At 42.4% G+C, this 12,543-nt stretch overlaps 1 long non-coding RNA gene across 1 annotated transcript; it reads left to right on the forward strand.

Annotated features, from left to right (window-relative positions):
- Positions 1–1,157: 1,157 nt before the first annotated feature.
- On the forward strand, positions 1,158–11,428 carry LOC113954016. Its single transcript, XR_003530081.1, has 5 exons — positions 1,158–1,464; positions 6,126–6,249; positions 7,402–7,519; positions 8,819–8,936; positions 9,546–11,428. It is a non-coding gene; the product is annotated as an uncharacterized LOC113954016 (long non-coding RNA).
- The last annotated feature ends 1,115 nt before the right edge of the window (positions 11,429–12,543 follow it).

Consider the following 12,543-nt stretch of genomic DNA (forward strand, 5'->3'; position numbering starts at 1 on the left):
ACAATGGCACTGAGTGCCAAGACCTGGTTGACAATGTGAGAAATAGAAACCCAATCGGGTGATTTCCAATAAGAATTTATTATATAATAAAAGCAAATTCAGCGCTGGGTGATCAGGGAGGGGGTTCAACAACTCCCAACGCCTGTCACACCCAAAGAAGACAGTTGTTCTACATTTATTTTCAGCTACTTCATGAATATTCATTATACATAAACATAAACATTACACATTGTTAAGTCAGACTTTTAACAGATATTTTCTTAACAAGAATGTTATCTATAAGCATCCATAATATATTGCCAAATCAGACATTCAGCAGATGTTTGCTTGTTATCTATACAAAGTTATAAATTTTAAGAAAGGTACTATTATCTAGCTAACTAAACAAAATTCTCTCACTATAAATCCTACACAAGGTAAAAGGGAGGTAACTTGTTTTATCTCTTTATAGGAGCCCAATTAAGTTTTACGATTTGTTTTTCTTTTCTCTCTCCAGGTCATATTGACCTTACACTGTTTCCTCTTAATTAGCCCGAATCATTTTCTCAGTTTATCACAACAAGGTGGCGTTCAGTCATAGGTTGGACTCTATGATCTCAAAGGTCTTTTCCAACCTAACTGATTTCGTAGATATCGACATTTTCCAATTGCTCACCGGCCTCGGAGCCAGGCGAGTGGGTGCGTTTATTAATTAACACCACAACAGCGAGAGCTACAAAGAAGTAATCAGTCCATTAGAAGAACGAGTGATGACAACAGCTTCACCCCCGCACGGCCCCGGGCCCGGGCGGGTCACGGCGGCGGGCGGAGTGGCGGGGCCGGGGAGGCCCGGGGCGAAGGTGGCGGTCGCCGAGGCGGCATCGCTGCGGGTGTCCCGGGAGCTGCGCTGGCTGGCGGCCGAAGTCGGGTGGCGTAAAGAGCCGCAGGAGCCGCGCTGCCCCGGCAGCGCCAGCCCCGAGCGGCAGCGGCTGCGGGCCGAGAACGACAGGCTGCGCTACGGCCTCCTGCTCCTGCGCCACGGCTCGGCGGCCGAGCGGGGCCGGGCGGCGCCGGCCCGGCCCCCGGGCGGCCGAGAGGTGCAGGCCGGGGCCGCTCAGAGGATGGGGGGGGCAAGCAGTGGACTCCGGGCTGGCCGGGCCTCTGCGAGGAGTGACGGGACAGGGACACTCACGGCGCCGAACTGCCCGTCCCCAGTCCGCGGGGGTCGCGGTGCTCCGCGGGTGGGAGCCGGTCGCGGTGTCTGCCCGCAGCACTGAGCAGTGGACCTGCCTTTGCGCGTGCATCATAGAATCAGAGAATGGCTTGAGTTGAGAAAGACCCTAAAGATCAGTCGTGTTGTTCCAACTCCCTGCCGTGGGCAGCAACACCTTCCACCAGACCAGGTTGCTCAGAGCCCCATCCGACCCGGCCTTGAACGCAGCCAGGGATGTGGCATCCACAGTTTCTCTGGGCAGCCTGCGCCAGGTATGACACCACTGAAAGTTGTCACTGTTCAATGTGCCAGTGTGATCACCCACGGTTCCGCTGGGGAGATTTTGCCGGTGATAGTTCTGGTAGTGCCACTGAGCAGTTTTGCTGTGTCTGCAGAACATCAAAAAGATGCAGTTTAGATGGATCATAAGAAGTCTTTGTGCTAAGGACATAACTTATTCCCCTGTAATTACCTTTTTAGCCCAATATTGTACTGGTCTGGTTTGTTTCAACGATTGCTGGGAAAAGTCTTAAAGGTATAGTAGAGATATACTTTGTATTATCACTGCTTTCAGAAAGTCTCCAGTGCAAGTCCAACTGATGCAGTGAATCAAAATAAAAGAGGAAAAGAAAAAAGAAAGTAAATCTGTGAACCAACATCAGAATTATGTAAATGGTTATTTTAGGGTACATAATAATAGAAGAACTGGTGTTTGATCAGGTTCAGAAATACTTTGTTTATTTTGAAATCCCAGTTTTTGGGGAAAAGGTTTGCTATAGCAGAGAGAAAAAAATATTATTTAGGAGCTTCACCTTGTGTTAGTAGGGTTACTTACACATTCTTAGATCTCTACTTTTTATGTAAGAAAAGGATTGGGGTTATTTGGAAATAAAGGTCATAATTCTGTGGTGCCTAAAGAGAGTGAAGGTTCATGAGCAGTTAAACAGCGTGATGGCTGAAAGGATGTTGGCAGCACTAGCTGTAGTACAACAGAGCTTAATAACTAGAGTAACCTTCACGTGAACTATCTTGTTTGAATCTGATGCTTTGAATGGACTGGCAGAAATGAGGGCTCACTGGAGTGATCCAGATTTCTCTAGGACATCTGCCAATTGCAAATTCTGGGGCAGGAATATAGGCTGCTTTCTGAGGTCAAACTTGCAAAGCCATTTAGGCCTAGATTGATGAAAGTGCATGACAAACTGGAAAGCTACTATAAAGTAGTCAGAAGGTTGGATGGGACTATCCTTTGTATAATTATGTACAAATGGTTTACTGCATTTTAGTATAAATTCTAGTACAGTGAAATCTGGTCAAAGTTGGGACCTCTGAGGATGCACCAACAGTGTGAATCCTTTTATTCTATTTCTCTCACAAATATGTATGTGCATAATCTAATTTATTTGTTACAGCTACAGTGTGTGCCAAGTTTCACAGAAGACACACTGAAGCTTTATGAAGCACTGAAAAAAAGAACATGATGCTTTGCTAGGTTACAGAGGAGCCAACCAGCGCAAATCTATCAAAATTACTCTGACAGATGGAAAAATGGCTGAAGGGGAATCTTGTGGGGAAAACCACACCATTTCAGTTAGCTGTAGGACTTCAGTAACCTGCAGATTCAAGGAGTTGTACTTTTGCAGTGATAAAACTGTTACTATCATTTGTCTCTTACCTTGTTGTGTAAAATATATGTCATGGTCAGTGGACAATGACTCTTAAATTGGTTCATTTGGAAAGCATTGAACCTTCAGTTTAATGCATAATAAACAGCTGGTTGAGGTTACTGTTCTGTTCTTGAGGTTCTGTGCTAGGATCATAATGCTTGCTTCCAATTAAAAAGTAAATCAGTCAGACTGCTAGGAATTAATAGAGACATTGGAAGTTTTGTGAGTTACCAGATACAGTAGAACTTATTGTAAGAAGCAGTCTTTCCTCCAGATCCCCGGCACTGAAAACCATTAAATGAAACTTCTCAAGACCTTAAGGTTCTTTACCTTTAAAGTGGAAAAGTGTTTAAGACCACCATCACAGAAACGTGGTGGGATGACTCGCGTGACTGGAGTGTTGCCATGGATGGCTACACGCTCTTCAAAAAGAACAGGCAGGGTAAGAGAGGTGGAGGGGTGGCTTTATATGTTAGAGAGTCTCTTGACTCTGTTGAACTTGAGATCAGCAATGATAAGGTTGAGTGCCTGTGGACCAGAATCAGGGGGAAGACCAACAAGGCCGACATCATCATAGGTGTCTGTTACAGACCGCCCAACCAGGATGACGAAGGGGATGAAATATTCTACAAGCAGCTGGCAGATGTCTCGAAATCATCAGCCCTTGTCCTTGTGGGTGACTTTAACCTGCCGGATATCTGCTGGGAGCTCAATACTGCAGAGAAGAGGCAGTCTAGGAAATTCCTGGAGTGTATAGAGGACAATTTCCTCCATCAACTGGTAAATGAACCTACCAGGGGTAAGGCCCCGCTAGACCTGCTGTTTACAAACAGAGAGGGGCTGACGGGAGATGTAGTGGTTGGAGGCCGCCTGGGAAATAGTGACCATGAAATAATAGAATTTTCAATACTCAGAGATTCTAGGAGAAACAACAATAAAACCTCTACGCTGGATTTCCGGAGGGCAGATTTTGACCTATTCAGAAGTCTAGTCCAGAGCATACCCTGGGAAACAACCCTTAAAAACAAGGGGGTCCAGGAGGGATGGACGTGCTTCAAGCAAGAAGTTTTGAGTGCACAGGAACAGGCCGTACCAGTGTGCCGAAAGGCAAGCCGGCGGGGAAGACAACCAGCTTGGTTAAACTGGGAGATTCTGAAGGAAATCAGGGATAAAAAGAGAACTTACCGACTGTGGAAGAAAGGGCTGGCTACTTACGAAGAATTCAGGAAGACAGCTAGATCATGCAGAAAGAAAATCAGGGATACAAAAGCGCAATTTGAAGTTAAATTAGCCACTTCTGTTAGGGATAACAAAAAGTCCTTCTATAAATACATTAATAACAAAAGGAGGAGCAAAGAAAACCTTCATTCTTTGAGGGACTTGGAGGGAAACATAGTTAATAGAGATGAGGAGAAGGCTGAGGTACTTAACACTTACTTTGCCTCAGTTTTTACCAGTAGGACAGGTGGCCCTCAAGGCAACCGGCCTCTGGAGCTGGTAGACAGAGATAGGAAACCAAATAGCCCCCTTGTATTCCAGGAGGAAATTGTTAGTGACTTACTGAGTCATCTGGATCCTCACAAGTCTATGGGACCAGATGGGATCCATCCTAGGGTAATGAGGGAGCTGGCAGAAGAGCTTGCCAAGCCGCTCTCCATCATCTTCCAACAATCCTGGCTCACTGGGGAGGTCCCATATGACTGGAAGTTGGCAAATATCACCCCAATCCATAAAAAAGGCTGCAAGGCTGACCCTGGTAACTACAGGCCTGTCAGCCTGACCTCGGTGGCTGGCAAAGTTATGGAGCAGATCATCCTGTGTGAAATCACAGAGCAGCTACAGGATGGACAAGGGATCAGACCCAGCCAACATGGGTTTAGGAAGGGCAGATCCTGTTTGACCAACCTGATCTCCTTTTACGATCAGGTGACCCACCTGGTGGATGAGGGAAAGGCTGTGGATGTGGTCTATCTGGACTTCAGCAAAGCCTTTGACACTGTCTCCCATAGCATACTCCTGGAAAAGCTGGCAGCCCACGGCTTGGACAGGGGCACTCTGGGCTGGGTCAGGAACTGGCTCGAGGGCCGGGCCCAGAGAGTGCTGGTGAACGGAGCTGCATCCAATTGGCGACCGGTCACCAGTAGTGTTCCCCAGGGGTCAGTGCTGGGCCCAGTCCTTTTTAACATCTTTATCGATGATTTAGATGAGGGGATTGAGTCCATCATCAGCAAATTTGCTGATGACACCAAATTGGGAGGGAGTGTCGACCTGCCGGAAGGCAGGAGGGCTCTGCAGAGGGATCTGGATAGACTGGAGAGATGGGCTGACTCCAATGGAATGAAGTTCAACAAGGCCAAGTGCCGGGTCCTGCACTTTGGCCACAACAACCCCCTGCAGCGCTATAGGCTGGGCACAGAGTGGCTGGAGAGCAACCAGGCGGAAAGGGACCTGGGGGTGCTGATCGACAGGAGGCTGAACATGAGCCAGCAGTGTGCTCAGGTGGCCAAGAAGGCCAATGGCATCCTGGCCTGCATCAAGAACAGTGTGGCCAGCAGGAGCAGGGAAGTGATCCTTCCCCTGTACTCTGCATTGGTGAGGCCACACCTGGAGTATTGTGTTCAGCTCTGGGCCCCTCAGTTCAGGAAGGATATTGAGGTGCTGGAGTGGGTCCAAAGAAGAGCAACGAGGCTGGTGAAGGGACTGGAGCACAAGTCCTATGAGGAGAGGCTGAGAGAGCTGGGGTTGTTCAGTCTGGAGAAGAGAAGGCTTAGAGGCGACCTCATCACTCTCTTCAACTACCTGAAGGGAGGTTATAGCCAGGTGGGGGTTGGTCTCTTCTCCCAGGCAACCAACAATAGGACAAGGGGACATGGGCTCAAGCTCTGCCAGGGGAGGTTTAGGTTAGATGTTAGGAAGAAATTCTTTACAGAGAGGGTTATCAGGCATTGGAACGGCCTACCCAGAGAGGTGGTGGATTCACCATCCCTGGAGGTTTTTAAAAAGAGATTGGACGTGGCCCTTAGTGCCATGATATAGTAATTGGAGTTGGATCAGGGGTTGGACTTGATGATCTTGGAGGTCTTTTCCAACCCAATCTATTCTATGATTCTATGATTCTATGATTCTATGATTCATAGAAACAAAAATTTAAGGTATTCAGGTGCTACGAGATGTGGCTGTGGTCTCATGGGGTTTAGAAACCTAAGGTCTTTTACAAGTCTGAACCTAAATATTCAGGTCTCTTGTCGTCCGTTCTGTTTTTTTAGTCAAGTATTGGCTTCAAATGCTGTCATAGCTAAAGCGGATGGTGAACTGTGGGACCTGTATTGTCCACTGGAGGGAGATTGTACTCTAAAGCTGCTGACCTTTGATCATGAAGAAGCAAAAGCTGTGAGTAAACACTCTCTGGTTTCTGCTTGATTAGATGAACTAATGACATAAAATTGATTGCAGCATTAGGGTTTAAAATCTTGACATAAAAAAAAAAAAAACCACACAAAACTATTCAAATAATGTATTTCCCATGATTCAGCAAAGAAGGTGAGATACTAAGTGCCTATTATCTGAGAGTAAATAAAATCTTAGGGTTCTTTTCATCCTTCTCTTTTACATAAACAGGTTATTTCTCAAATGAGATCATACAGAACATCTTGATTTGTATGCTAACTTGAAATAGTTCGATGGATGTCTTCTAAGATATGTTCTGTGGTTTGACAGTGCATTTGAAGATCAGACAGTGAAAGCAAAGTAAGGCTGTCTTGCTGTTTTCTAAAAATTGTCCAACATTACATTTGAGTCATAAATAAAGTCTACACCTCCTTTTACTGGCACTGTTTATTAGAACCTTAAGCAGTCGTATCTTAGTCAATTAAACTATGAATATACTTAGCAACACACCCAAGATTTTTTATTTTTTAATGAGATTCAGTATGAAGCTTATGTTTATGTATGAGAATTAGACTTCAATTTTGTCAAAGAATGGTTCATGTGATTAAGCTTGTTTGAGGTATTTCAGAAGCCTGTAAAGGCTTTATCTTGTAGCAGTGGCTCTGAATTAGTCCAAATTAAAAGGAACTTAGAACATAAGACTGGTATTGATCTACTGGGTTGTTGGCTCCCCTCTGCTGACATTTCAGGTAATGTACTTTACCTGACCTATTAATAAAGGTACTGAATGTGAACAGTGGAAACTTAATTTGCTACATTGTTTTAGATCTGATTAGTGTTGCATAGACTTTTGACTGACTGGAAGCTAACTTATAAATTAATAAGGTACAGTAAGTAGTAAGTTGATGGAATAGCGCACAGGTATAATCATCACCTTTCAGACTACAGTATGGTGGGCTTTTAGTGCTACATCTGCCATTGTATTAATCATTTAGAGTACTTCAAAGTGAGAACAGAAAATTGTTTTACTTCTCTTAAAATTTAAACAACATTGGTTCCAGTCTACTTCTCATCTGCAGATATGGTTTGATTTTTTCCTTTTTAGTTACTCAATGCCACTGACCCCATGGCTTGCTCACCTGACTTTATTTGCAGGTTTATTGACATTCAAGTGGTCACATTCTTGGAGAGGCCATGGAAGGATATTTTGGGGGCTGCTTATGCTATGGACCATCAACTGAGAATGGATTTTATTTTGAGATATATATTGAAGGTAGGTAAAATTTCAGTGTCTTAGAACTTTAATACTCTGTATTGAATCGCAGTACTAGAATTATTTTGTTCTGTCAAGTTTCTGCATGTTAAAAGTAAAATAGTGTCTCTAATATGATTGGAAGCTGACAGGTTTGTTGTCGGAACAGAGAGATTTCTCTGAACAATTTTTCCCTGCACTCTGTAGGCCTTGCTTGCCATGGAAGTGACAAGTGTGTATTGTTTATACTTATAGACTGTGTGAAAATATGTGATGTTTATACTTGTTAGCTGTGTGTCTAATTATAAGGTTTGAGAACATAATATGTTTATAGTAAGAAAACCTTGAGAACCTAGAGATAAAGGTACACCTGCAGATTTTGGAAAGCCCCTAATTAGGAAGGCCTTTACATGCCAAGTATGATTTCAGATCGCGTGGACAGAACATCAGGTCCAATGAACTGGAGACATGAGACGTGTGCACGGACTGAGCTATCCAATCATCTTGTTGTAAGCATGTGCCCCAAACAAACTAAACTGTATAAAAGTTAACTGATTTAAATAATAAAGTGGACATTGCTTTGATCATATTAATCGTGTTGCTATGTCTCTGAACCTCCACATCGATACAGGTTAGTCTTCTATGTAGGCACATAAATCGAGTGTTTATGTACATTTAAATTCAAGAGCACTGTTCAGACACCTGCTCTGTAAGACTTGCAGCTGTTCGACGTTCTGCAGAAAAAATGTGGTGTTTGGGTAAAACTTCCTGAACTTCTGGAGAGACAAAGGAGATGGTTTCCTTGAAGAGTTCTGGGAGTTTGGTTTCCAAGTGCCACAGTCACTTGTAGAGAAGGCACATATGCTTATAGCTTGTATAGGTGTTTACTACTTTTCTAATCCCTGTGCACAGCTTTACAATTCTGTTGTTTCCTTGTTTATCTTTCTGTAGTCAGGGAGAATACTGAATCTGCATCAGCCCATAAACAGACTCCTGCAACTGGGTTGAGCCTTTTTCCCCCCTATTTTTTTTCTTAAATCATACATATACTTCGACCTGTAGGTCTTACAGACATTTAATCATGTCAAAGACTGTTCTAGGAATGATTGCAGTGGGTTTGTTTGAGGTGGCATTATTTGCGTTTCTGAGTTTAATGTCTGAAAATACAACTGATTGGAAGAAGCTAAGAAAATACTGGGACAAATCACAACAACACATTTTACAGTTTCCATTTAGACCACTAGAAAGTGGTTATTTCAAAAAAATGGAAATATCAAAATCATTAATTTATATTTCTTTTGCCTGTGTCTTTTTGTTTAGAGGTGTATCTAGTACTGAACTCCCACTACTAGAGAACCGCTGTAAAAATATCATAAAAGCGAAACAGGCTTTTGAAAAGCTGGAAGTCAACAAGGAGACCCTGTTAGACATGTTTAAGGTAAATCTTTTGAGTAGCTGTGGTTGTGGTGCAATGATCTTTTAAAATGTAACTTTTATAAAATGCTGCATGTGACTGAGTCATCAGAACTGTACCCGTCTAGTAAAACAAAGAAAAAGAATACCATCCCTTTCCCCTCTGTTTCCTCTCAAGTGTTCAGAATGTTTTCAGGCACTAATAAAAACAATTTTGTATTACACAAAAAATACCTCAGGCTCAATGAGATGACAAATAAGTACAGAAAAGGAAGGCACTCATTCCTTCTGGCTCACTTGCAGAGACAGGTCAAAAAAGACTTTTGCTATAGCCCCCTGTTTTATACAGTGAATATTGCCAGTCTCACTATGCTGTGTAATTGCCTTTTGCAAGTGCTTTGAGGTGTTCAGGTGGTAATCACCATCCTCAACACACCCTCAGGGGATTTAAGATGTTTTTGTCTCTTTCCTCTTGTTTTGCAACTCTTCTGAAGGATGTTGAACTGTTGAGTACAAACTTTTAATTTAGTTGTGTCTTTTACCGATGCACTTGCATTATTAATACATAATTTAAAAAGAGAATTTTGTTAGTCATTTTATTGATGTTTCTGACTTTTCATGTTTCCACACACAGTATAACTTTTAACTGTCATATGCCTAGTGAGAAGGTGAAGACACCAACTACCACAATATACAGGTAAAGAAATATGCTTCTAAGATATTGTATTTTTATAGTTAGTTTATTTAAATTGAGACAGGAATAAATTGGTTTTTTGTTTTAGGTTTTTTTTATTTTTATTCTAACTTCCAAATTCTTGTGTGATTGGGACTTAGGTTTGCAATTAATATTGCTACTTTTATAAAACGAGGTATTTTCTTTCTCTGCTGGGACAGATTAGGTCTCAATTTGTGGACAAATGGCAAATCCAGTTTTTATTCATTCCCTCTCATTTCAGTACACTGATTAAAATAAGTTACCACCCCAGACATTGGATTGGTGCATAGTGGGTAACACTAACTCTCAGCTTATTGGGGGGTGAGGAACCTGCTTATTTAGTTGCTCATTCCAATCAGTTGGTTGGAAAATAGCAGAACCATTTTTCTGTTTGATATGCATAGTTTGAAATTTCCTGGTCAGCTTTAACAAAGTTCACATATGGAACTATATGAGTTGGTGAATGTGTTATGATGGTCTTGATAATAGATCAGCTGTGCTGAGCATTTACTGAGAGAATATTTCACTTCAGGTAGAAGGCTCAGTTACATTTAAGGAGCATATGAATATGCTGCACATTGCATATTCATATTTACTACCATGGTGGAATGTGTCAAGCACGAATTTGTGCACCATTAGTGACTGTATTGAGAAAATGTTGGAGTATTTGGAAATGAACACTTTTTTTCTTTTGGGCATATAGATGTGGTCCACTGATTAATCTCTGCGGGGTGAGACACATTGGAAAAATTAAGACCCTTAAAATAGTTAGGGTAAATTGAAATTAACTGTGCATTGAAACTGAAGTAAACAATGGTACAGTTGATTTATTTATGTATTTATTTCTCCTGAGCTGATTATGCTAGGATTCTTTGTATTGTTTTCTTTGTTTACTCTGAAAATAATCCTTCATTTCTTTCCGAACTCCCATTTTACAAGTAGAACTGCAGACTTTAATCATTCATCCACGTCCAAGATTTACTGATTCTTGACTATCACAATCGTACAGCAGTGAAAGTTAATAGCATCTTTTTTTGTCAGAGTATTAGTGTAGTAACATGCATGTTTAGACTGATGAAGAGCACAGCAAGAACACTGTAGCTAGTAGTGACTAGATTAGCTGTGGAACCAATTGTCCCATGCCCAGTAGAGAAGTGCAGTGCCTAAGCCCATGTGGCAGTGCTGTTCCAGGACCTCTAACCAGCACTGCACCTCATAGTACGAGTGTCCTGGTTTGAGACTGTACCTGCTGTCACATCTGTGTGTGTGTGCGCGTGGGGGTGCACACTCTGTTCTGCAGCAAATGAACATCCAAGTGTTTATTGGGTCAGAATATACTACTTTGACCTTGTCAGATGGTATCTTTCAGGTACAGGAGGTAAAACAGCAGATCTGCAAGTGCTGCTGTTAAAAGATGGCATTGCTTACAGGAAAGGCAGAGACAGGGTTTGCAGAGGCCTTTGTTTTTGTGGTGTAGTTTAAGTTACTCACAGATGCCAATTTTGGTAACCATATTAGATCAATACCTCATTGGAATGTTCATCATAGTTGCTTTTGCTGGCTTCCTAACTGAAGTGTGTGGAACTCTGAATTCCAGGGATTATGTGTTAGATTGTCAAAACAACTAAGAATTAACTGTGAGAGTTAGGTTTGTTGTGTCTTTCGTGTTTCTCTACTGCAGTATGTTTTGAACGTGCTTTGAACTGCTTTTCTAGCTGCTATAATATGAAATAATAAAACATGCCATGATGTGAGTTGAAACAAGGTACCTAAGTAGAATAAAAATATTACTTGACCAGTCACTTTTGCTTGTCCTCTGTATTAGTATGCTGACTAAAAGGCACTGCAAGTATCTTTGTTATAAACATATGCTCAAAGACTGCATATAAATCTCTTCCCAAGGAAAGAAATAATACTGTTTGAATGTGTTAATGCTTATCTCTCCTTTCCGTGATATTATATAATATTATCTTAAAGTTTGGGGTTTGTGTATCAGAGTTCCTCTGATATGGAAACTCTGCAGAGAATATATAGAATATCCTTTCCTTATAACAAAATGATGAAGGAATGTGAAAAAATCCAGGAAGAAGCCAGGAACTGGGATCATAGGAAAACTGGAAAGGTACACTATTCCATTGTTTACTTATTTTATGCTTCTATGAATTCTATTGAATCCCCTCCCTGCTCCAGAAGACCACATATACACAGGACGTTCATGTAAGAGGCAGTTGAGCAGGGGTCATAAACCATTAAAGACCCCCAAAGAGCCCCCACGACTCATTCCTGAGGTCTTCCACCACTACAGAACTGCATGTGATGCAACAAATCCAGAGCCTGTCGCAAGAGACTGCAAAGCTTCCTCCCTCCCAGAGCAGGTGCCTGGGCATCTGCTGGACGTGTATTAATCCACTGCACTCCATGTTTTGCTAGGCCCTCCCCACTAAGACCAGAAGAACAGGACTCCATTGGATGCCACCGGGTTCCATGGAGTGGTGATAAATTTTCTATTTTAATCTCTCTTTGTCACTCTCTTTCTTCCCCCCACTCCTTTTTCCTATTTCTTTCTATGTCTCTTTCTCTGCCTTTACTGTTAAATAAAATCCATACTGATGATTTTGGTATAAGGTGTCATTTGCACCTTAATTCAGGCACAGGCATTTCTAATAATTTTTAATAGCCAGATCATAACACAAGGGCAGCAAGACCTTTCTGTCCTGGCCCCTTTTCATCTGTACTCAATTTTGGGAGGCAGACTGGCAATTTTGGAGCTGGGTACCTGCCAGCAAACAACAGCCCTTTACCCCAGGAAAGAAAGCATGGAGCCTGAGGCTCTCAGGTGCAGATCATGGGTCTCCAAGGGCACTCTGTGGGCAGCAAGACCTTTCTGTCCTGGCAGGTTTTGTCCCAGAAAAATTTT

This window comes from Corapipo altera, unplaced genomic scaffold (assembly GCF_003945725.1).
Source record: "Corapipo altera isolate COAL_440 unplaced genomic scaffold, ASM394572v1 308, whole genome shotgun sequence".
NCBI classification, from domain to species: Eukaryota; Metazoa; Chordata; class Aves; order Passeriformes; family Pipridae; genus Corapipo; species Corapipo altera.